The 26304-nt window shown below is 41.0% G+C and overlaps 1 protein-coding gene across 6 annotated transcripts in view; it reads right to left on the bottom strand.

The window, feature by feature from the left end:
* Window positions 1-23775, bottom strand: part of GLRB (glycine receptor beta) — a 115510-nt gene extending 91735 nt beyond the window's left edge. For 2 of the 6 annotated variants that reach the window (XM_039542376.1, XM_039542384.1), the window contains exons 1-4: window positions 23567-23775; window positions 21145-21329; window positions 20165-20349; window positions 6197-6364 (exon numbers count right to left, since the gene is read on the bottom strand). The gene's annotated coding sequence lies outside the window, so the exon portion shown is untranslated. Of the gene's footprint in view, window positions 1-6196; window positions 6365-19929; window positions 20141-20164; window positions 20350-21144; window positions 21330-23566 lie in introns of those variants that run through there. The other 4 variants (XM_039542378.1, XM_039542379.1, XM_039542377.1 and 1 more) reach the window with 4 other exon arrangements.
* Between the last annotated feature and the right edge of the window lie 2529 nt (window positions 23776-26304).

Raw genomic sequence — 26304 nt, 5'->3', positions numbered from 1 at the left:
GGGGGTGGGAAGGGAAGAGAAGGAGGAGCATAGTACCTACTTTATCTCAGTTTATAAATGTTGGCTTAGTGTTTAATGTTTGTGTTCCTCCTCTATACATTTAAATAAACCACATTACACCATAACATCTGACTTGCAGTTGGCAGGAGATCGTTTCGAGGGCAGGAACAATAAGCTGTTTAAGAAATTGCCATTATTTGAAAACTAAACACAGTTCTCTATTTATAAGGATGTCAGAGAAAAAACATGGCAATGGCGATGATGTTCATCATCTGCCTCTGAGTCAGCCCAGTCTACTTTTCAAAAATGAAAAGAAGTTCCAGTATCTGGTTTTAAAAAAAAATCCTTTCCTGCCCAAATACTTTGTCTTGTTTATGAGTCCTGAGTTAAAGAACCGAAAGTGTCAATGAATAAGAATTGTGAAGGGCAGAAAGACCAAACTATCCCTGTTGGGCAGGGGAGAGTAATGTCATTCCCCCATCCCTCACTCCCATTCCAGATGGGATAACTGAGGCAGAGAGTGTGTCACATAGGAAATTTGCTCCAGAGCTGGAAACAGATATTTAGCATATTCTATAGTGAGAAGGACTTTTTACATGCAAATAGAAATAGTTTTTGCATTTGTCTTCTACAATTGACAGTATTCAAAAGATGAATAGTGAAAAAAACATTAAAGAAATGTCTATGTTTGGAAAGTAGGCATGATTTCCTATAATTGAAAATGAGGGGTAGGGGGAGAGAAGAGGGAGGGCGTGTTGAGCCAATGGAGAATATACTTTGTGCTGCAGTCCTTGACTAATCCTGTAATCCAATATCTGGAAATTGAAACTAGACAAATTAAGACTGGAAATAAAGTATAACGTTTTAATAGTGAGTGTAATTAACCATTAGAACAATTTACCAAGGGTCATGGTGGATTCTTCTTCACTGACAATTTTAAATCAAGATTGGATGTTTTTCTAAAATTATTTTTGGGAAGTTGTATGCCACAGGCCATAGAAGTCAGACTACATGGTCAGAAAGGTCCCTACTGGCCTTGGAATCTATGAATCCTTCCATTGACCAAGGCAAAAATACAAGTGATGTAATGCTTTTTACAAAACACTATCATGAATTAGCTCTTACTGCAACCCTTGAAATTGCAAGTCTTCCTATAATAATGTGAATCCAGTTCTAATAAAGAAACTACTTTCAAGACTCTAAATTATCAGCTAAAGTTTCTTTTCTCAAGTAGAGAATCTTCTGTAGATTATAAAAGTATAACTGTTATGGTGCGTTATTCTCCACCCACAGAATACAGGCAATTACCATTGACTTCATAGAATTGTAGAAGTGGAGGGTTGGAAGGGAACTCAGGAAGTGTTCCAGTCATTTCCCCCATTCTGAGGCAGGATTAATTATGTCTAGACCACCCCATTCAGTGGAGTTACTTGTATTCATTGGTGGGACAATCACTACCAGTGCATCTTAGAGGACATGTCCTTTTTCATCATCTTTCATTCAATCTGTCCAAGACACGCTCTCTCTCTCTGGGCATGTATGACTTCTAAGACAACAATGTAGAAGTTGCAGGCAGTTGTCTATGTGGAGTTCCTCCCCTCAGTTGGCAAAGCAATGTACTCTCTGTTCACATTCAATTCTGTTCAATCCCTGACAATATAAAATATCGTCCCGTGTCCATCATACAGCCCATGAACTCTGAGCTGGGTAAGGAAAAGTTCAGCTCCTGAGCATTCTGAGCTCCACAGGGGTAAGATATGGAATTTCAGAGGCTTACGTTGCCAAATTTTAGATAAATGGAAACGTAGGATCTGACTAATGGGTTTTGCAGGCACGTAATACAGGTATTTATATGGGTCACAGATTGTTTAAAACGCCTCCAGGGAGCTCTCTCGTTATTTTTCAAAGCCCCATGATGATTTAATAAAGTGAATGGAATATAAGTATCTTATTTGCTTTTGCTCAATACATTGTTTAGCCGCTTGGTAAACCCAAGGAGGGATGAGAATGCAGATTAACTCAAATTTTTCCCAACAAGAAAGTTTAGCAACAATAGTTTAGTAATTCTTGTCAAGACACCCATGTGCATCATTGCTATTAGGCTAACATATGTCTTCAGACAGTTGTCATCATACTGATAAGATATGTCATCAGCCTACAACATGGGAGTTTAAAGTTACTCGTGTAACTGGATTCTTCTGGCTATACTGCAGAATCTCATTCCATAGAAATCAGTCTTATTGAGACAGCTCATAGAGGGAAAACAGGTTAATATCTAGATTGTATTCCCAGATAAGCTTTCTGGCTCATAAGAATTCTACTTTAATAATGGTTAGTTTTGTTCTTTCAATGACATTAAGAATAGTTTTTACTGTTTTTTGCTTCAGTAGCCATTCGTCCTTGATTTATCTACTCCTAAATGATTCTTCAGCTTCAGATTCACTAGGCATTTTTACTTACTGTTAAATATATCCAGCTAGAAGTATTCATAAGATGGATTGCATATTATGTCAAAATGTATGTGTCCCACCAATTTCACATTTCCATGAGGCATTTAGTATACTCTTAGCTTTGATCCAGAGAGATCATCTCTCCTTGACAGTTTCTCATTTCTGTGCAAGAACAAGGGATAAATGATACAAGAGGCTCTAACCAGTGACAAGTAATTTCCATATGGAAATTACATCTCACTTCAATACTTTTAAGTCATGAAGGTCAACATTTTTTCATATATTCCAGAGCCAGAAAAGACCACTGTGATTATGTAGGCCAAAGAACCTCCCAAAATAATTACTACAGCATGTATCTTTTAGAAAAACATCCAATCTTGATTGAAAATTGTTAGTGTTGGAGAATCTGCCATGACCCTGGTAAGCTTTTCCAATGGTTAATTATTCACGGTTATATGTTTTATTTCCAGCCTGAATTTGTCTAGGTTCAACTTCCAGCCACAGGATCATGTTATATCTTTCTCTGCTAAATTGAAGAGCCCCCTTATCAAGTATTTGCTGCCATATAGGCATAGACTAATCAAGTCACCCCTTAACCTTATCTTTGTTAAGCTAAATAGATAAAGCTCCTTGAGTCTTTCACTATAATGCATGTTTTGCAATGCTTTAATCATTCTCATGGCCCTTCTTTGAATCCTCTCCAATTTTCCATCATTGTTCTTGAATTGTTGACACCAGAAATGGACACAGTATTCCAGAAGCAGTCACACCAGTCTCAAATAGAGAGGGAAAAAAATAACCTCTCTACTAGAAATTCCCCCATTGAGGCATCCAACAATCACATTAGCCCTTTTAGCCACAGAGTCACACTTCAAGCTTATGTTCAGCTGATTATCCACCACAACCACAACGGTCTCAAGTTGCAGGAGAGGCGGGAGGTCTAGATTGGATATTAGGAATAACTATTTCACTAGGAGGGTGATGAAGCACTGGAATGGGTTACCTAGGGAGGTGGTGGAATCTCCATCCTTAGAGGTTTTTAAGGCATGGCTTGACAAAGCCCTGACTGGGATGATTTAGTTGGCGTTGGCCCTGCTTTGACTTCCTGAATTCTCTTCCAACCCTAATATTCTATGATTCTTTTCTCCCGGGGATGGTCCAGCTCCAAAGCACCCACCGAGTCAATGCCCATGAGTCTAAGTATATTATGTTAACTAATACCTTTATCAAGCAAACTTGTAATCTCAAAAACAGATATCAAGTTAATTTGACAGGATCTATTTTCCACAAACCCATGTCTATTAAGATTAAATTATATTGCCCTCCCTTAATTCTTTAAGAATAGAGTCCAGTATCAGCTGCTCCATTATCTTTCCTGGGACCAACATCCAGGGCCGCCCAGAGGGGGGGGCAAGAGGGGCAATTTGCCCCAGGCCCCGCGTCCCGCAGGGGCCCCCACGAGTGTTTTCTGGGGCCCCTGCGGTTCCGGTTGAGCTCCCGCAGTCATGCCTGCGGCAGGTCCACCGGAGCCCGGGACGAGTGGACCTGCCGCAGGCATGACTGCGGAGGGGGCGCTCGTCCCGCGGCTCGGCTGGACCTCCCGCAGGCATGACTGCGGCAGGTCAAGCGGAGCCGCGGGACCACGGCACCCGCCGCAGTCACTCGTCCCGGGCTCCGGTCGACCTGCCGCAGGCATGCCTGCGGGAGCTCCACCGGAGCCAAATGCCGCCCCCCGGGTCTTCGGCGCGCTGGGGTCTAGAGCTGCCCCTGAGCGGGGGCCCCCCGCCGCCGAAGACCCCGGGCCCCCAGAATTCTCTGGGCGGCCCTGCCAACATCAGACTGACAGACCCATAATTACGTATGTCATCCCATTTAACCTTTAAAAAGAAAAACACTGGCACGCTATTAGTTTTCTTTCAGTCTTCTGGAACTTTCCAGTTGTTCCAAGACTTACTGACAATCATTACTGGTTCAGCAAGCTCCTCAGCCAGACCTTTCAAAACTCAGCCTTAAATTATCTGAACCTGCTGATTGATAAGTATCTAAATTTAGCATCTGCTGTTGAATATTATCCTTAGTTACTGTCAGAATGGAAAATATATCTGTTTCCCACCCCCTACTACAGAATAGAAATTTATTGAACATTACCTTTTCTGCATTATTATTGATAATTCTACATTTTCCATCTAGGAGTGGATTGATAGCATTGTTACAATTCTTTTTGTTCCAAATATACTTTTAAAACTCCTTTATGTCCTTAACTCTCCTGGCCACAGATGTGCTTGTGCCCCTTTGCTTCCCTTATCAGTTTTCTACAGTTCTAAGTTTCTGATTTATATTTCTTACTGTTGCCTTTTTTCTTCAATTTGTGTGTATATTATTAGAGATTATGTAAATATATAAACAGCTACCTTCAGTTCCCTTTTAATCTAGGTCAGTATTTTTAAGCCAGTATGAGGCTCCCTCTGTTGTGGTTTTGGGGCATCTAGTAAAGGGTTCTTAAAGGATTCCCAATTTCCATTCACATTTTTCTGATTAAGTTCTTCCTTCCAGCTGATTTGGCTCATAATTGTTTTCAGCTTTGTGAAACTGGCCCTTTTAAAGCGTATATTGCGTATATTGCTGCTTTAGACTTTAGTCTGCTTGTACATTGTAAATGTGATCAAGTTATGATCACTTCCAATGAAGCTACCATTAATTTTTAGTTCTGTGATCAGCTCCTCTGTCAAGACAAGATCTAATATAGAATTTCCCTGTGGCGGGTGCAATACTTTGAGTTAGGAAACAGTTATCTACAATATTTATAAATTCCAAGGATCTTTTAGTACTGGGAGTAGGAGACCTCCAGCATTTGACACACAAATTCATGTGCCCCATGGGCATGCAGCTTTTCTCCCCTTATACATACATAGTGGTGTAAGGAGCTGGTCATCCCGTTCCCTAGTGTGATTTGGTAACTCTGTTTTAGACACCAACTATATACTCCATCTTCTGATTTTATCTGTTAGGATATAGATCCATAAACATTCAAGAGCATCTTCTTCTGGGTGGCCAGTGACTCAGAAACAGGTAATACCATTTTTGACATTCAGGCCTTTTGCCCATCAGTCCTTTCTAAATAGATTATAAACATTGATTTTAACATGCTAATCATGAGAATCATCCCACCTGGATTCTGTAAAACCAACCAGATCAAATTTATGCTCATAAATGAGCACTTCTCATTTGTTAGCTAGGCTCCCCCCATTGGATAGGCAATTAAAGAATATCTTCTCTTCATGACATATTGTTCCATGATTAATGTTTTTCTCAGCATCTCAATTTGCAGCTAAATGAGCACTCATATCTTTCTTTTAACCTTCCCCTTCCATTATTAGGATAATGCTCTCCTGACAATTCTAGCCAGCCTGTCCCCAATGAAGTTGGTTTCCTTTCTGCTGAGGTGAAGGTTATTCAAGCAATACAGTCTCCATTCCTTATAGAACAATGGTTCTCAAACTTTTGTACTGGTGACCCCTTTCACATAGCAAGCCTCTGAATTAAAAACACTTTTATATATTTAACACCATTATAAATGTGGGAGGCAAAGCGGGGTTTAGGATGGAGGCTGACAGCTTGCAACCCCCCATGTAATAATCTTGTGACCCCCTGAAGAGTCCCAACCCCTAGTTTGAGAACCCCTGTTATAAAAGGTGGGCCAGTGTTCCACAAAAATCACAACCCTCCACCCTTCGTACATCATTTACCTAGAATCTTCTGCCTTCTGATTTCAAAGACTGTTTAGACATTCTTCTTCAGCACACATCTGAGTTTCCTGAAGTCATCCATTATCTGTGAGAAATCCTGTGATGCAATGTCATTAGTGCCGATATGAACCATTGCCAATGGATCCTTGCCCATCCAACTTCAGAAGCCTATATTGTCAAAACAACAAGTTGCGGGGGGGGGGGGGGGAGGAATGTAAGGAAAGGCATTAGCCACACATCTTCCATTAAAATAACCATGCACTTTCAATGGTAAAAATTTCCCAATAGCATATGAAGTCATCCTTTCAGACAAGGTATTTTGTTTTCCTCTATTTGGAGGGCCACAACTTCTGGAGAGTACCTTCTTTTGAGATGGTACTCTTTTCAAAGTTGTTTTGTCCATATGTTCCTATAAAGGTTTAATGATCAAAGATCACATCAACGTGTAATTGGTTATTCAAAGCTTAAAATTCAGTTGGAATTGTTCATTTGTTAAACAGTAAACCAGGGAAAATCTTCAGACAAGCGCTGTAGACATCTTCATTGTCAGTAATCTTTAAGCTGAAGAAACTATTAGTGAAAAGAAAATATGAACTCTTGGACTTTTATTATATTGGAGGCTAGTTCTGTGACCTTTCTTCAGCAATGACACAGTGAGAAGTCTGTCCTAGGGGTCATTTATTAGTCCTCGATACGGTGCCAAGCATAACTTTTTTGCTATGAGCTGAAATGTGCTGCTGGACTTTGGGGAATTGTATTCATGTGGTTAAGATGTGTGCCTGGTGAATGCTATGGTGGGAGAAGGTTAGAAGATTTAACAAAAAACCCACACCTTTCCCCAACAAAGTTCCACCATCACTGACTGAAATTACAAATATTCTTGAAACTATATAGGTAAATGAATGAAAAATTACTTTTGTTTTTAAGGTTACTGAATTTGTAAACTGATGCATATTTTTCAGCATGATTACACATATGCATGGCATTCTTTGCTTTCTGGTTGTAAAAAGAAAGATGACTGATCCAAGCCCCTTGCCTCATACAGAGGCAACACACACACAGCCCATAGAATCCTCACAAAAGATCACCATATAAGCTAAACAAACAAACAAGGATTGCTCAAAAATACCAATTGCTCAATATACCCACAACTGCCAGCATCAGTTTCCTCTTTAGGCAACACACTTTATAACCTGCCCAACCCTCCAGCAATATCCTGATCAACAAAGCTCTGACAGTTGTGACAAAAGACAAAAAAACTCTTGCATTGTTTTTAATGATTTTTTTCTTAAAACTCAGTCCATTTTTACATAGAATTCAGAATACAGATTTGCAAAAGCAAGGAAGCTCATCCTGGTGGAGTGACAGAGGGTAAGAAATCCAGACTGCACTGGCCTCTTTAGACCATTATCTTGAAATGAAGTTAGAAAACCAGAGATTCAAATAACCTGTGGATCTTCCTCTTTCTAAAAGGATTAAAATGGTGTTGCAGAATTGGAAATTCTGTTAATAAAAATTTGCTTCCACACCATCTCAGTGGCATAGAGTTATGAAAAAGGTTATGCTGAGAAAATGAATATCAAATCATTCACTGAAACATGAAACACCATAGTTTATCCTCTAATTAAAATAAGAATTTGGCCTATTTAGTTAGTGTCATACTATGAATTCTTATAATTAACCTACCTAAGCTACTCAGGAAAACTGTACAAGCAATTTGGTGTATATTAATAATGCAAGAAAAATGTTAGAAAATAAAACATTCTGTGCAAGTGTGACATTGCAGACAGTAGTTTGAAATGTAATTAACTTAGTGTGCATAGAAAAGATTCAACAATAAATTAGTCATGTATTAGAACTACTAACACCCCAGTCCTGACTCCAGTGGGACTATTTATGGGAGTAAGTGTAATCATGGGTTGGTGTTTGCAGTATCAAGCTGTCAGTTTGTAACAATCAAGGTCCAAACTTGCCCCCAATAGAGTCATAGCTAATGCATGAAGGAGACCCTGTATTTAACAGGGATCTGCAGGGTTAAGGACTGGACAAGGCCATTCTTTTACTTCCAGTACCATTGTTATGAAATAAGATCACTGAAAGCCATAAAGATCTTTAGCAATTCTTCTCAGCAAGGTTTGTCTCCTCTTATATTTGCACAGCACCTTGCACAATTGGGCCCTGATTTTGATCACAGCTTTTAGGAACACAGCAATACAAACAGTACTTTCAGACCCAGACATATGTTATGCCTTAAAAAATGTGCAGAGAAAGAAATAAAACGAGGCTTAAAGCTATAGCTGTTTATAAGATACTTATTTTCAATTAAAAGTCTGTATAGAAACAAATATTCTTAATTTTTTAAAATGTGTGGAAATTTTTTAAAAAATACCTTTTTCCACCACCACTTGAATTTCTTTTCAGCTTATCATAGAAGAAGAGTCTCCAATTTTTTTTAAATGGCCATTTTTTATTGAAAATTTTTTCAGCCAAAATCTTTATAAATGAATTACTTTTATTTTCATTATTATTTGTATTGCAATAGCCCAGTCATGGATCTGACCCCATTTTGCTAGGAGGCTTGTGTAAAACGTATGATGAGACAGTCCCTGCCCTAAAGACTTACACACTATTTGGGATTGACAGTGCTTTTGAGGTTATTTCCTACGTTGGCAATAGTGAGAGTACCGTCCTAGCATGGTCTTCAGAACGCATTGTACTTGAGGCAGGGCTCAGGAGCAGTATGGCTGCTGCAGTACCAGCTGCACAGTGCAGAATATTCTCCCCCTGCATCTGGCCAGCTCACCAGGCTGGTGTGGAAATTGGGGGCAACAGGTCCCTTCTCACGCCTCATTCCTCCTTGTCCCCTTACAGGATGATAGTGTTGCAAGAACTAGGGTGCCAGCACTATGATTATGCTTGCCTGCTGCCTGGATACAGAGGCAGGTGAACTTGATGGGGTTTCTTGTGTCCTGTACCCTCTTTACACACACACGGTAACTGGACATAATTTGGTCCTAAATAATCTATACTCTGCAACAGGATTTCATCCCAAACTTCTAAGTGCACATTATTTCCTACTTTATTAAAAATTGGGAGACACCTTCTGCACACCAGAATCTTGAAAATAGGCACCAAGGTTTTCCCCAGTACATTTTTTGAATAATGTCAACTCCCTATTTAGGCACCAGTAGACAGAGGAGTAATACTGAAATGCTTCAAAAAGACAGTGAAGCACCCTTCCTAGTCACTACTATGGAAGGAAGGAACTAGGTCAGAGAAAAGACTGCAAAGTTCAAGAGGCCTATTAATGACTGTGGGTAAACTTTTCAAGAGGGCCTACATGATTTAAATGGAAGAAGTCTTGACTTTTTATTTTGGAAGTGTGCGTCTGTTTCAATGCAACTATTGAACTAGGGGCTAACTTCGTTCCTGAATCCTAGTGCCTCCAATACAATTTTGTTAGCTCTGACAATATTTTCATCTGCTAATTCCAGATATTCCATAGCAACCCCTTCCACACTGAATAATTCCCTCTAAGGGAAGTGAACACTTCAGCCAGTGAAAGATTGATGACATACTTGATGTCATAATAACTACTTAAATGAAGAATAATTTAATTTTAAATGGAATTTAATTAAATTTGGATGGAAGATGTGTGTTCATATCCCCTAGGCTGCTTTGAAGACCTCAATTAAATGACCCTGAAATTCAGAACAAGAAACATTTGAGCCTAAAAATGTATCCACAAATTTTTTTCCTACCAGTTTGAAATTTAGCAAATGAAAGCTGCAGTGCATGGACAATAAGTGAGAAAAAATTGTTTGGTATACCTTTAGATTGATTTTTGTGCTAAAGGCATTCATGTATAGTCATTTTGTAACATTTTCTCCTGTATGCCATGTATTCACAAAAATCAGAACTCGAATTAGCTTACATACATTCAAATAAATGGAAAATAATTCTGGTTGGCAAAGCTAAAATGATGGAGTGAAAAGAAAACCCTCCCAACCTATGAACTTGATCTACAGCTTCCGTGGCCTTATACAGGCACGCAAAAACATTTGTTTTCAATTGATTGCTGCTGGACTGATTTTTTCTTTGTCTGGATTCCATTTTTCAACTTCCAATACTTCTCCACAAATATTTTCAAGTTTGAGTTGTTATTTTTACAGAAAAGTACCAACTTTGAAGCAGCATTTAATTAAATCAATTGATACAATCCTGTTAAAAAGAAATTAGTGGCTTGATCTGGCCTATTGTGTGTTTAGTTTGTTGTAACATACCAATTCTAGATGTGGAAAGTAAACTTTGTGGGGGAAAAAGTTCTGAAGCAAAGTTACTAATTAAGTTATCATTAAGGCCCCAATCGCACTCCCGTGAAGGTCATTAGAATTTTTATAGTTGATTCTGGTGGGAATATAGGGTCCTACCTCCTACTTAGAAACAATGAGTATCTAATTTATTGAGTTTGGGAACACAAAATGAAAACCCTGCTATTAATATCTTATGGAGTTTTAGAATTACAGATAGTCCTAATTTTTTTTCTAACTTTTTTTCCTTTCCTTCCATAGATATGAGGTCAGCAGTAGATAAAGTGTGGATTGAGTCGGAATAGAGAGCTGCACTTCAAAAAACTCAGAAACCGTTTATCTTTTGACCTTAGAAGTTTCTTATTGACTCTTCAGTTTTGATAACTGATTGCAAACTTCCTGCCTACCTGCCACTTCTGATTGTAGCTTTTCCACACATCTAAGGTATGAGATTCCAGCCCTGAGAAGCTGACAATATAATGGTGGTGAAATCAAAGGGAGGAAAAACAAAAACAAAAACACAAGCTATTGTTCAGACTGGAAGAGTTTGTAGCTAAGAATAACAGAGATCCCGCTGGTGCCACTTCTGTCATCAACATTCTTATTCCTTTCTATTGTATGCCAGTGCTATGAGATTTTATTGTGAGCATGGGGCTTCTAAATAAAATAAAAAAATAAAATTGATGGGCCAACACAAACCTCCAAGAGTCAGGAAAGGTTTCCCTTGCAGACTAAACATAATGGGAACAAACAGGAGAAAACAAGAAGTTGATATATCAAATGCTATATAATGATTATCAAACAGCATGTGCTGTTTGAGAGATTTCATCTATCAGCATCTCTACCAATGTTATTTAATTTTAAGCTTTATTTTGTCCTAGGAATCATTTACAAGCTTTTTGGGGGGGGGGGTAGATATTTGTTTAGAAGTGACTTTTAAGTGTATAAGAAACAAAGAAGAGATACAGAAGTGTGATTATCAGAGGGGTAGCCGTGTTAGTCTGGATCTGTAGAAAGCATCAGAGAGTCCTGTGGCACCTTATAGACTAACAGATCTAGTGTGAGAGAGACATGAGAGTGTTTGGCTTGATCCCCATACAGACTGATTTTGAATAGTAAAACTCCCATTCACTTCAAAAGGAACAATATTGGGTCCTTACATTTTGAGGTATGCAGTTGAATGCTATCTAAATTAAGTGCCAGCTACTGAGTATGTACCAAATGATGCTGCAAAAATTCTCATTGGCCAGCAAACACAGATGGATGGGATGTAAGTTAATTTCATCTATCCCAATGATTCTCTGCTATTGACCTATTTATTTGAACAAGTTCAGGGATTAAAGTTACAAATAAATGGACTTCCACAGGTAGGCATCTGCAACTAGGACACAGTATAATGTGTAGGCCTGCCATAAGGTTTGCCTGCTTGAATCTAAAATGGAATAAAAAGTAGGGATAGAGGCAAAAATAAAGGAACACATAGTAAATGTGCATCTTTGCTTGTCATGCTGAAACTGACAATCTTTAAATATTAAGGGTCAAATCCTAGCCCCTAGTTACACAAGAAATAGAGGTAAAGGAATTATGCTTCCCTATGTAAAACAACCCTACACCTGACTGATCTTCAAATTGTTGGGCCCGGTGCTGGGAGTGCATGATTTTCTTAATCCCCATGTTTATCTCCATGCATTCTGCACCTCCTTCTCCCAGCACAGGAGCAACTCTACAACACAGATCTGTCTTGGAGAGAAAATGCTCAGGCCAGTCTCCACAGGCTGGCATTTCCATACCACACTTTATATTTTGTGGAGTCATAAGAAATCTCTCTTGTCCCTTTCCAATTGCCTTGGTGGAGGGGGCAGATCTCTGACTTGATACCTCTCTCAGCTGCATTTAGAATGGTCAGCCTAAAGCACAGTTTTTGGGAAACATGGCCCTTTAACATTTCCCACAGCTGGCACTCAGCCATGGGGAACCTTCCTCACTCTACCCCAAACACCCCCCTCCAATTCAGTCAGTGTCTCTGGTATCTATTCAGCATCACCCACAAGGGTACAGGTATTGGCATCAGGCATTCCAGAGCATGGACACCAGGGCTTGACAACTGGCTCCAAAGCTTCATATCCCTATGAAACATTCTAGGCTTGGGCTTCTTTATTTTCTTTTTGACCTAACATTTATTGAAATAACTCTTTATAAAGGCATCATCAGTACCTCACTAAGAAAAAATACTAATGATACATTTTGTATAGATTTGTACTGTACAGCAGTAACACTATATGAACATTAATGTTAATATAGGACATCTTCTGAATCATAGTAAGTACTTTACACATACTTAAGTGTATGACTGTTCTGAACTCCTCAAAGCACAACACAGATGAAAAATATCAATACTATATCTTCAGCCACAGTCAGAAGGGTATGGGAATACATGGGATGTTTTGTGAAGAAAAAAAAGTTATTGCCTTCAGAAAGAAATACTCACTGCATATTATTCACTTATGGTAAGAGATGTCTAGAAAATGAGTCAAACACTTGGAAACATGCTTGTATTTTGTCATGTTTCTATATTTAATTGTAATCTTTTAGTAGCCTCTGAAGAGAAGAAACTAAGATTGTAGCTCAATATAGACCCTAAAAGTGAAATTCAAATAACGTTGGAAAGAAGTTCCTTTGGTTAATCTACATAGCTAAGCCTTTCCAAAAAAGTGTCTAGGGTTTCTTATTACAATAATAAATTCACCTTGCTGTAACTTTTGAAGTTTTTTTTAATCACATATTGACCACTGGCATTTTTTGCGACATATTATAATGCATTTTTCTTTCAGCAAGAGAGACTTGATCCAATGCTTGCTGAAATCACATTTCCACTTGCTACACTGGGATTTGGATGAGGGCCTTAGCCAGAATTTTAAATGCCATCTTTCTTTGATACTTTTTAGAACTAAACTCTGGCTTTGAGTAATAGCCACATTAAGGGGTGGAGGCAGTGGCAAGAGGCATTATTCCCACAAATGCAGAAAGTGATCTTAGAGGCAACAATTTGTTCCCAATCAATCCAGTATTTTATTTTAATTGCTCAAACAAATTTGATTAATGCATTTGGGAATTTTTTTTCTGATTGTGGACTTGATCTGCTGCTAGAGATTGGATAGATAAACTTCTATTGCCTCCCATTGTACCTCAATGTACAATAGTTTCCGCAAGCCCATAATCTTGCCCTTCATGGTTGATTCCATGCATCTGTATTATTTGACTTTGTCTGTCCTGGTGTGAATACCCACAAAGAGTGTCTTCTATGATGATTTGTTAAGGATTTTTTTTTTAAATGGGAATTAAAGTGAGCATACCCTCAGTTATGAATAAAACATGGTCTCAAAACTTTTGCTTCCTTTCCTCATTGAACACTGAAAGAATGAGGAAAGCTTACCACTAAAGTAGATCTTCTCTTAGATAACATCCAAGACCAGTTAGGAAATAGGCATATTCCTTTGAGTCTCATACTTTCAATCCATAAAGGAATCAACTTCTATTACTATTAAAACCTATAGTCTTTACATCAGCTGAACCGAACTGAAAATTCTATTTCTCAAGATTCCCACTGAATGTGAACAGACAGATGGAGCATTCATAGCAAATTAAAGAATTCACATGCAACATCAGCTCTAGCCTAAGAAACTTTTCTATACTTGAATATACTGCTCTCCAGGTGAGAACTTTATTTTAAGTTAACCAGAAAGTGTACCAGAGCTACAGAAAGCATATGCATGGTTTAATTCACTACAGCTCCTTAACTGTATGTTTACTTGTGTCTGAGTAATAAGGTTCATGTTGGGAACAAAGGATTGAAAATTTCTCAGCACTCAGTGCCCAAGAAAAAGTAACAGGTTCCAAGGTACAGCCCAACTCCTTAGTTCTCCTCTTCCACTCTTCTGCTGTATGTTGATTATAATTTCAAAGAGGACAACCTGAGATGCTGTGGTCAAAAGGTGGGGGATCTATCATAGGGTAGTATTTCAGTGGCTGATATGGACGATTGCTGGGGATGCGAAAAGAAAAGGGGTCGTCTTCCCTCTCCCACCTCCCTCCTGTCCAGAAAGAAAAACTGGGACAATTAACAAGAATCAGGAAAAATAGTCAGTCTGTCTCCTCCTGACTGTTCTCTCCTAGTTTGAATCTGTCTCCTTCAAATCTAGCTGTACCCTATTCTCTTCCCTCCCACACTCCACTTGTTGCTTGGCTTGCGGAGACAGCAGGGAAGGACCATGCAGAGAGCACATACTTCCTCTCTTGGGTAGATTTGAATTAACCTCTCAAAAGCCACACTTCTCTGTTCTGTGCCTCTTCTCTAGGCTGTTTACAGCCCATACACTGCAGGGGCTTCAAGGTATAGCTAGCCCTGTACTCTGCCTTTGTGGTGCAAACCTGAATTATGCCCCCAAGAAGTCTATTTTGTGTCTGACTCCTCACTCTGCTGCTTCCAGTCTACATGCTGCAGGGCCAGTAGCCACTCACAGAATGCAAGTGTACTGCAGTCTCCAAGATCTGGAACAGCTTGAGGCACACCAGAAGTCCCATGGTGGTTACAGCTTGCACTGCATGCTGCAATACTTCAGCCACACAGAATTCTGTCTACAATACATCTGACACTTGTGGCATTATTAGTGAGGATTAGCACTATTTGTGCCTAATGACTAGATGCTCTTCCTCCTAATCAGTGCTAGTGCTAGCCCATTGAGGGCCCTAAGTAGGACTATTTTGTCCGTCCCCCATCCCCCAAACACATACTAATAATTAATAAGGGGCTCCCTTGAGCAGCTCTGGGCCCTAAGCAATTGCTTAGTCTTCTTATGCCTAGCGCTAGCTCTGCTCCAAAGTGACTATTAAGAGTGCTGAGACCTTGGCATTTGTTATGTGCAATGTAGCAGGGGGCAGGAGGGCGGGGGGAGGGGGGGAGAACTCTTCACTATATGAACTGAGACCAGCCCATTACAGCTTAAACAGGAAGTGGTAGCGAACATGCAGAGGCAAAGTTAAGGAAGTGTGTTCCAGGCAGGACGTAGCAAAGCATTGAATACTTAAATAGCTTTAGTGTCAGATAATCAGAAAAAAAATCATAGCTTGGCTTGATACATTAGGGAATTAGAATCCTAAAATATTTACCTTAGTTTATTGTTTAAAACTTAACAGTTTGGTAAACTTGAAGAAAAAAGGTAAATTCATTATCTGTTGTTCTAACTAGGGGATGCATTTCAGAAGAAAGTAAAGGCCATTATTAAATCATTGGTGTGTATATTGAGGGTTTGTTAATGTCACATTTTGTATGTGCACATGTGCAAAAGTAGATATTTTGTATTAATAATCTGGGGAAATTGCATTTTGAATTGATGTTTAAACAACGGATTATTAGAATTTCTAGCTTTGGATGCATTTTTATAATTTACTGATTACTAAATGCTAGTTGACAAACTTGAGTGACCGTAAAGTGATCTGAATTAAGGACCCCTGCCTAGATGAAAGTGCTCTTCCCAGAGCAATAAAGCAGAATTAGGATTATCACAGTGTGAAAGTATTTTTATATGATCCTGATACTCTGATGATAGAGTTCAAACAAATTCATGAGAAAGTCTGAAATTGTGAAAATGATTTAAATACTATGCTTTACAAGTGTAATGGTATAAGAATTAAAAATATGCATGGGAAGATAGATTGTCCTCCTCAGCCACCATGTATGGAAGGGATTCTCTAAATATGGATTTCCCCTCACTGCCTCTGTGGGACCTCTTTCCTGCATAGTCTGTGGGGAGTGGGAACTAAGTGACTAGGGAGTGACTGAATTGAATGGGGCATGGGATATCATACATGATCTTCACACTAGCCCTGCAGACTTTTCTGAGTAAAGTAGGATGTTATATTCATGTCACACAAGGATGAGGCACTGCCTTCAGCTCATTAGTGACTAATGAGGATGTTAAACATTTTTAAGGTCAGCAGGACCAGAACTCTGTGGCCTAGCCATTCTGCCAGGGAGCAGGATGAGTGTATGTGAGGAGGACAGGGGGATGGCTGCTGTGGAGACCCTGACATCTTCTGCTAGCTCCTTAGGATCCACACTCATCCTAGTCTTTCCCTGTCCCTAGTCCTCACTCAGGGCTTGGCTACACTTACAAATTTGCAGCGCTGCAGCAGGGTGTGAAAACACACCCTCTGCAGCGCTGCAAATTGCGGCGCTACAAAGCGCCAGTGTAGTCAAAGCCCCAGCGCTGTCCGTTATTCCCCACAGGGAGGTGGAGTACGGACAGCGCTGGGAGAGTTTTCTCCCAGCGCTGGTGCTTTGACTACACTTAGCGCTTCAAAGCGCTGCCGCGGCAGCGCTTTGAAATGCAAGTGTAGCCAAAGCCTCAGTACAGTTTCTGGGCAGGCCCCCTGGTCTATTCTGTGAGGATTATTGGGCTATATCTACACTATGAGCTTATACTAGCTAGCCATGGTGCCACAGCTATGCTGGTATAACCCAGTAGTTTACACAACCTACACCACTTAAGGGTTCCTCCCTCCCCCAGTCAGTAGGAACACACCTCCTCAAACAAAATTAGCAACATCAATAGAAGCATTGGTCCATCAACATAGCTGTGTCTGCACAGGGGTTAGGCTGGTATAGGCGGATGACACCAAGTTGGGAGGTATTGCAAATTCGGAAAAGGATCAGGATATCCTCCAGGGAGATTTGGATGACCTTGTAAACTGGAGTATTAGTAACAGGATGAAATTCAATAGTGAGAAGTGTAAGGTTATGCATTTAGGGATGACTAACAAGAACTTTAGTTATAAGCTGGGGACGCACCAGTTGGAAGTAACTGAGGAGGAGAAGGACCTAGGAGTCCTGGTTGATCGTAGGATGACTATGAGTAGGCAATGTGATGTGGCCGTTAAAAAAGCTAATGCGGTCTTGGGATGCATTAGGCGAGGTATTTCTAGTAGGGATAAGGAGGTGCTAGTCCCATTATATAAGGCATTGGTAAGACCTCATTTGGAGTATTGTGTGCAGTTTTGGTCTCCCATGTTTAAGAAGGATGAATTCAAACTGGAACGAGTACAAAGAAGGGCTACTAGAATGATCCGAGGAATGGAAAGCCTGTCGTATGAAAGGAGACTTGAGGAGCTCGGTTTGTTTTCCTTAACCAAAAGAAGGACAAGAGGAGATATGATTGCACTCTTTAAATATATCAGAGGGATAAATACCAGGGAAGGAGAGGAATTATTTCAGCTCAGTGCTAATGTGGACACGAGGACAAACGGATATAAATTGTCAGTCAGGAAATTTAGGCTTGAAATTAGACGAAGGTTTCTAACCATCAGAGGAGTGCAATTCTGGAACAGCCTACCGAAGGAAACAGTGGGGGCGAAGGACCTCCATGACTTTAAGATTAAACTAGATACGTTTATGGAGGAGATGGTATGATAGGATAACGGGCTTAGTCAATAGGTCAATTAAGTGCCACACTGGTAATTAGTACAATGGGTCAATGATAGGATATTGTTAGCCTTTTTCCAGAGGGTATGGCTGGAGAGTCTTGCCCGCATGCTCGGGGTTCAGCTGACCGCCATATTTGGGGTCGGGAAGGAATTTTCCTCCAGGGTAGATTGGCAGTGGCCCTGGAGGTTTTTCGCCTTCCTCCAAAGCATGGGGCAGGGGTCGCTTGCTTAAGGAGTGGGTGGATTGGCTTATGTGGCCTGCATCTTGCAGGAGGTCAGACTAGATGATCATAATGGTCCCTTCTGATCTTGAATTCTATGAACTATGACAATCAGGGGTGTGCTTTTTCCACCCTGACTGGCTTAGCTATGTTGAGCTATCTTTAAGTGTAGGCCAATCACTTGTAATTTTTAAACAGCAAAGAGAATGCCAGTTAACCTGTAAGGTGTGTTGAACTGCAAAGCATCCCTAGCCTTAGTTGATATGGTTGAAAGAAACTGCTGACCTGCTTAGATTTGTATAATGATTGAAGAAAACAAAAAAAGCACAGTTGCCTTAGATAATTATGAGCTTGATTGTAACATTCAAGTACAGCCCATAGCAAGGGACTGTATGGCATCATTCTCTACTATGTCTTTCAGAGTTGTAAGTGACTACACAAGGGGCCAGCTCCTCAGCTGGTGTAAACAGGTGTTGTTCCACTGATATCTATGCAGATAGTCCAGTTTGCACTCAGAGGATCTAGCCCATGGTGTAAAGGCACTGGAGAATGAGGCCTACTGGAGAAATGGAATTAGGCCTGGAGAAGGGGCTCTGGAACAGGGTGGAGCCAAGGGATCATAGCCCAGTCCCCACCTCTCCTCTTCCCCTGAGGACCTGCACCTTGTCCAGACCAGAATCTGGAGCCTGGCCTGGCCAAGAGCTGCCCAGGCAGCTGTGGACCCTCCACCAGCTTAGGGTGAGGAGAGCCCCAGAGTAGCCCCTTCCCATGTCCCCACCCCCAGGGCTCCCTGCCCAGGGCAGGTGGAGGGTCCACGGCTTCCCACAGCTGCCTGGGAGCTTCCCACAGCTGCAGTTCTTCAGCTGCTGAGGTCCCACCCCCAGACCAGACTGGGCAGGTGGAGGGTCTGCAGTTCCACGGCCTAACTCCAGCTTGGCTGTGGGAAGGACCAGAAGGGGGGAGAGGGGGAGAAGAGAAGAGGGGCAGAGCCTCATGGCCACCCCACTTTTAGGAATAATCCATCACCCCTGGCCTGGAGTGTTAAGTCAGTATTCAAGGAAAATCTGACCTCAATTGTCTACTACTGGAAAAGGATCCTAAAGTCAGATTAAAAACTCTACAAATAAAATTGCATTTAATCAGGTCTAGTACCCTTCCAGTTATTGAGTTCTTCATGGCCTGGACCCACAAAGGGACTTTGGCATTGTGATGCTCAGTGTTACAATACCTAAACTTTTAGGATCTAGAAAGTCATCAGAATCTGCAAAGCCTGAGTTAGGTGCCCAGGCTCACTATACAATGAATTGGGGGCAGGGAAGAGAGACAGGCACCCAAGAATGAGATCCACAAAAAGCTAGTATGCTAGTTGGGGAACCACTTAAGCTAGCTAATAGTCATACTTAAATACTCATTGGGTCAGAGGAAGGACGGACTCTTTGGCCTGCTCTAATGACTAGTTATTTACCCAAAGTGAAACAGCTTCAACAGGAGAGACCAGAAGCCCCACATCAGAATATCACATCATATCAGTGGGTACTGTCCTAAAAGGTGGACATCCTTGTTCGAATCTTCTCTCCCCACCAGGCAGTTTCCCACATTGTGGGTGAGTGTTCCAACCACTGGGCTAAAAGTTATAAAGGAGGTGGCACAGAGGAAGCATTTTCTACTCCAGCCAGATTTTGTATGGGACCCAATCTGGTATGCATATTCGGAGCACACCTACCTGACTGAGCCCTGTAGGCATGAGGCAGCAATGTGCATGCCCACAGGCAGAAGCTTAGGTGCTTTCTATGGGAAAATTCAGAAAGCAAGTGAGTTCAGATGCCTAATGGATTAGGAAGCAGCTCAGCATGGACTGAGGATCTCCATGGCACCTAAATTTTGTATTCAGGCTCCTAAAGTGGTAAGTTATGCTCCTAGGTGCTTTTGTGGCTTTGGGACCACATGCCCACACTTACTGTAGCCAACCTCTTCACATTAGCTTTCAGGAGGGGAATCACAAGCTTTTTCCTTTGCTTGAGGGTTGAAACCCCATTAGTGGTAGAAGCAGAAGTGAGGTAAATTCAGAAGCCAATTTACTTCTTTAGGTGGCACCTAGCTGTGATGGTCCCCAGGAACATTACACACAGGTGATCCAAGTTATCTAAAACAAAAGCTAAATTTATCTGGCATCATTAAAAAAATAGAGAATCACAAACAAAAACATTGAGCAGACTATAAACACAGTTAGACTAAAATATTATGAGCTCAGGGAACTCAGCTGTGAACTTATTTGCTCTGAGTATTGGTTAAGTTACCTGAAGATTTGACATAATAGTATAAAAATCTCTCTCTCTCAACCCAGCCAGCTGTCAGATAGAGTTTAGGATCTTCCTGAGAGGAGTGAGTGTTTCCAATGATTTGGATATCGTGCCCGTGCAAGAAGTGCATTTCTTAATTCCTTCCCTATTTCTTTATAGTCATCTATTGTTTAGTGACTTGATTTTATTAGCATATTCTATATTACCTCATTCTTTAACCTAGAATTGAGCACACACTGTCATTATATTTTACAGTTTTCCCAGCTACACAGGGCCTGAGTCTATACTGCCTGCTAATCAATTTCTTCTGGCAGCGTAATTTTCATTCTAATTGGATTTGATAAATTTAAAGCTAACTCCATAACAGTGGGTGGGGAGTAAGCTTACTAATGTTTAACACTTCATTCCAACTTGCAGTTTTTGTGGGTATGTATTTAGTTGTGTTATAATTTCAGTGCAGTGGTTTGATTCAAGAATAAGGAGGTTAATTACTTTCCTGGCTATTGTTAGTGAGATTAATGTATTAACATGGCCATCATGTAGTACTCAGGTTTCTGGAATCCTATTTATTATTGTGCAGCTCTGAAAAGGTTCAAAGTCCATGTTCAGTTTGGATAAGGCACTTATTTGAAGTTTACCTGAGTTAGCCAAGACTTCTATGTGCAAAATTGGGCTGGAAGTTTGTAAGAGCAGGCTTTGATCAGCTTTCCAGCACTTCTGCTACCTGTCCCTGCCAAAGTTTTGGAAACAGTCTCTCTCAGGCTATTTCAGCATGATCAATTACAGTTCCAATCAGACAGCAGGAGTAAAACAAGGTTTGGTTCTAAAAAAGAAAAAAAAAAAGTCAAGAGTTTGAAACCAGTTAGACCATGCATAATGTTTAAAGTCACAAAAGTGACCATCTCTTAAAAAGAGTGCTGTCTGTGTGTATTCAGAAATATATACTCTACGAGCAACTTGAGACAATGACCTGGATTTTTATCTGGCTTCTATAGCATCAGCAGAGTTAATTTTCAGTTGCATTAACTTCCTGACTGGTATAGTGAATATGGTGACATTACTCTTGCATAGTACACAGATTATGTGTGATCCAGAAAGACAACAGATTCAGGTGGAATTTAGAGGATACATGGGGAGGAAAAACAAAACCAAAAACTTTTACTTGTCAACAAAGTTGATATGAAAACCATTGACATGGAAACTCATTTTTACACTAACCTTTCAGTGTATAATTACATTATAATATGAAGAGTTAAGTTAAAGTTCTAAGTAGATGCAAAATGGTTCAAACAGATGGTGTCAAGTTTTGAAGAACCCCAAATCATGTGAAAAACTTGTTTAGATGACACTTCCATTACTCATTAGAATCAGTTAGATATGCTCTCTACATCAGTCCATGCCCTAGTAACATCAGTGAAATGTTTTATTTTGTATACATAGAACTGGATGTGTAGATGTGCATCTAACATTTCCCAGATGTGTTTTCAGTTTTCAAAGGACAGAGGAAGATCCACCTCAGAGGAGAATTCCTTCCTAGAGTTCAGTGGATTCTTATAGTTCAAACTATTTAAGCACTTCCATCCAAAAAGGAGTTTTCATGGGTTTGAGGAAATCCATGTAGAGAGAAGGAGGCAGATTTTTGCTACTTTGTTGAGACAGCAGTAAGGCTATTAAAAATGAAATACATTTTTCAGATTTAGTATTCAATTGGAGGTGGTGTCCAGTTTAGAAAGAGGTACAATTCCTCCCCACATCCCAAAAACACAGTTTTCTAAATATTATTGTTCACTTTGCTACTTATTTTTTAGTTTCCTATTATTCTGACTTTTTCCAGTACTTTTCTTGATATACCTCTAAAGACACAAAAATATCAAATTTCTTTGAAGTGTAGGAGGAATTTGTTTTAGGGGAATAAAAATGAACAGGCCCACCTTTTCATTTATAGGGCATCCTGGCAGGAAGTGAAATTCTTTCACTCTGAACTAGAGGGAGAAATCCAAGAAAGAGACATTGGCCTAGAAAAGTCTGATCACTCCTCTCCTATCACATCCAAATTTTTTTTGGTTCAAGATCCTACAGAAAATAGGTTAGATTCACAAGGGGGAGCTAGGCACCTAATTGCAACATTTAAGGACCAGTGGCATTCACAAAACCACCACTTACCCCTATAGGCACCTGAGTTTTTGCTGGTGGACACATGAAAAGCTACCTATGTCCTGACACCACTGAACAATTTGACTCTTAGCCCATGCACACCTAAATCCCAGTGGGATTCATAAAATAGCTGTTCCTCTGCCTATCTCACCTTCAGGGCCTGATCCAGTGCTCAGAGCACACCTGCACAAAAGGCAGAGGAGAAGGCTATGGTGATTAGAGCACTCACTCAGTGAGTGACACCTGGGTTCAACCCCTCAATCTGGCTGATTCAAAGCAGGAAGTTGAACCCAGGTCTTCCAGATAATGGGTGAGTACCCTATCCATGGGTACTTCTCTTTCTGCCCAATTGACTATTTAAGTAGTACACAGAGGAAAAAAAGAATAATTTCCATCACACCAGAATACCCTCCCATAGCCCAATGGATAGGGCACTCATCTGGGAGGTGGGCAACCTGGTTTCAAGTCCCTGCTCTGAATCAGGCAGAGTGGGTATTTGAATCTGGGTCTCTTATGCTGGATAAATGTTCTAAGCACTAAGCTAGAGGGGACTGCAGCACCACCAATACTACTACTTCCTCATCTGTGGTTTTTCCTTGAGAAAGCCCTGGCCAAGTTAACTACAAGAGGATTTAGGGTAATGAATCCTAAGAGGAATTAGGTGCCTAGCTCCCTTTGAGGTCAGCACCACCTCCCTGGTTTTGTGAGTCAAGCCCTTCACTTCCTTTGCCTTTACTAAGCAGTGTTCAAAATGCCTAAGCACTAAACAAATGTTCCATTCAACCCCCAAACATTTTCTACTTTTTTCCAAATTCACCAAGAATCCCAAAAAGTTTCAGTTCAACCAAAAATGTTTTTTGAATACCAGCAAACCAATAAGTCAATCATGTTCATAGCTCTACTCACAATTCTTGCTGTAGGGTTCTTAGTTCTGTCCTTGCTGAGACTTTCCTGTAGCTCCCCACACCTAGATAGCTCTACTCCCTGAATACTACACTCTCTAAGCCTCCTGCCCAGGAGCTACAACAAGGCTTTATGTCTAGATAACTCCTACAACCCATCTACACCTTTGAGATTTTCCATCACTGAGCTCATGCTGCCCATAGTATCTCCCAGTAGGCCTAGTTCTGAATTATATGCTTCTGTCATGTGAACCCTCTATTAATTCCTTCCACCTGGAGAGGTGGACTAAGACTGGCACAGGTGCAACTGAGCTTCATTCCTCTTAAAGGGCCAGCTCACTGTGTGACAAGCAGCCTAACTTTGGACACCCACTTTTGAAAAGTCAGTCCAATGTGCTTAACTATCATGTCCTCACCACACTGTTTGAGATTGATTTTCCTTCCACAACAGCAACTATGGAAATCAGTTTTCACACATTGCCAAACAAAATGACTGGAACAGAGTGTAGTTTAAAAAGTTGATGTACTGTCAACCACTTACTGGCTGAAATTACATAATAGAACCCCATGTCCTCAAGTCTAGCACCAAGAGAGGGAATTATGTTTACATGCTCAGAGCTTTATAATATCATTACTGGTAGAAAAGAACCCATGAGGCATGCAGAATAACTACTTTTTATACCTCCTTCATACTGCCATTTTAAATTCTGTTTATTCATGCCAAATTCAGTCTGCAACACATTTTTATTTTGGCTATAAACTCCTGAAAATGTGGATTTGTATTTGAAATGCGAACAGGAGCTGAACTGATAAACATTGCTGCTGCTGCTGCTTCCAAATTTGCCAGGTTTCACATGGAAATGAACTGACATTACAGGGCAGCCACAGATATTTTAGAGATGGCTGATAGTTTATTTATTAGGTTGGGTTGCTTTTTAAATGCTGCCTACTTTTGTGGTGGAACATGAGGGCTGTTTAGTTAGTGCAGTGGTTTCTAGATTGATGGCTATGTTGAGAAAGATAAAACTGAAGCTCTGGTTAAGAGCTGAAGCTACTAAATAACCCCATAACCATGATATCATTCATGATCTTGAACTTCCCTCTTCCTACAATTCCTATAAAATCCTTCTGTGATGGGGTGCAACTTACCTCTGCAGCGCCTCCTGCTGGCTGTCCCAGGGATTAGCTCTGCTAGCCAGTGCACCTTCTTCTGGTGATGTCTCACCACTGTAACTTCTGCTTGTGGACTCATGTCATTCTAAGGACCACAACATCCTCTTCAGGACACAGCCCTCCAGCTGTGCCACATTCTGTGCCCCTCCTCCCCCTTTTGGGGGAACGTATCACAGTTCTTCAGTGGTGAGGGAGGGAGAGACCCGGGCCTGCCCACTACTCCAGATCCTGGCCCAGGGACCCTGTAAATGGCAGCCATGCACTGCATCCCTTCCAACCTCTCAGTCTACTTCCACGGACCACTTCCCTAAACCTCAGCACCTTTTCTGCTCTTATCTCAGGGCCTCAGCTTAGCAGTCAGCCAGGAGCTCATACTTTCTCCCCTGATCCTGCACAGCGCTTCTCTGTCCAAGGTGCTAGCTTGCCTCCTCCAGCAAGGCAGTCAGTACTCCCTCCTTGAGCTCCAGGGAACAACTGCAGCTGTTCTGCTCAGCAGCCCTTCTTATATGAGTCTGCCCTCCCTGACTGGCTGCTCCTCACAGCCCCTCTCTAATCGGCTGTTTTCTCCACAGTCTCCCCAGGGCTCCATTAACCTCTTACTAGCCAGTGAACAGGGAAGCTTACTGTCATGGTCAGAACTACCGGGGGTGCTGGAACAATTTTTATAGTGGGGCTGCTGAGAGCCATTGAACCAAACTGTAAACCCTGTATGTAATGGAAACCACTTCAAGCCAGGGGGGCTGGCAGCACCCCTAGTTCCAGCACCCATGAGTACTACCCAGACCGAAATCTAGAGGGACTGAACAAAAAAGTCTGTTCATAAAGTGAAAAAAGATTGTAAAAGCTCCTTGAGGGCATGGCGGCCCAAGATTGTTGCTAAAAATTTAGCAGATACATGTTAACCTTGTGTTTCACCCTTTGAGGGTTTTCAGTGCCATTTGGACTCCAATATACTGTTATGTTGGAGGGTGTTGACAGCTGAGTGGACGTGTGTCTTGAATCTCTGAGCAATTCACTGAAACTGATAGGCTGAATGAAATGCAGCTAAATGAGGGAGTGATTAAATTCCCCTTTGTTTAGTGGTAGCTAAAACAATAGAAGCCACCACTGCCCAAATCATAGACCAGTATAGCACGGTGGGAGTAGAAATTGAGCCATGCAGGCTGAGGGTTTTCCCTAGGAACTGTTGGCAAACACAGGCATTGATTGGATTACAGATGTGAGTAGAAGCAGAAAGCCAGAGTTAGGCACCCAGCTCCCACTGACGCACAGGGTACATCTACACTGCAAATTAAAGTGTGTATGTCAGGGACAGGCATACTTGTGCTAGCTTTAATCTTGGTAGTGTGGAAGCAACAGTAGTGAAGAGGTGGTGGCACACATTTCAGCACATGCTAGCTGCCCCAAAACAAGCCCACTGTGGAGGCTGGTTACATACTTGAGTTGCTAGCCCATACTGCTGAATCTTCAATGCTAGTAGGTGTGTTAACTAAATTAAAGCTACAGCACAGATGTACCCACAGTATGAGAAGGGTTGTCAACAGGCTGTTTTTTTCCTGCCTTTCCAGT

Source organism: Mauremys reevesii, linkage group 5 (genome assembly GCF_016161935.1).
Source record: "Mauremys reevesii isolate NIE-2019 linkage group 5, ASM1616193v1, whole genome shotgun sequence".
In the NCBI taxonomy this organism is placed as follows: Eukaryota; Metazoa; Chordata; order Testudines; family Geoemydidae; genus Mauremys; species Mauremys reevesii.
This window is presented reverse-complemented; position numbering and strand designations above follow the sequence as displayed.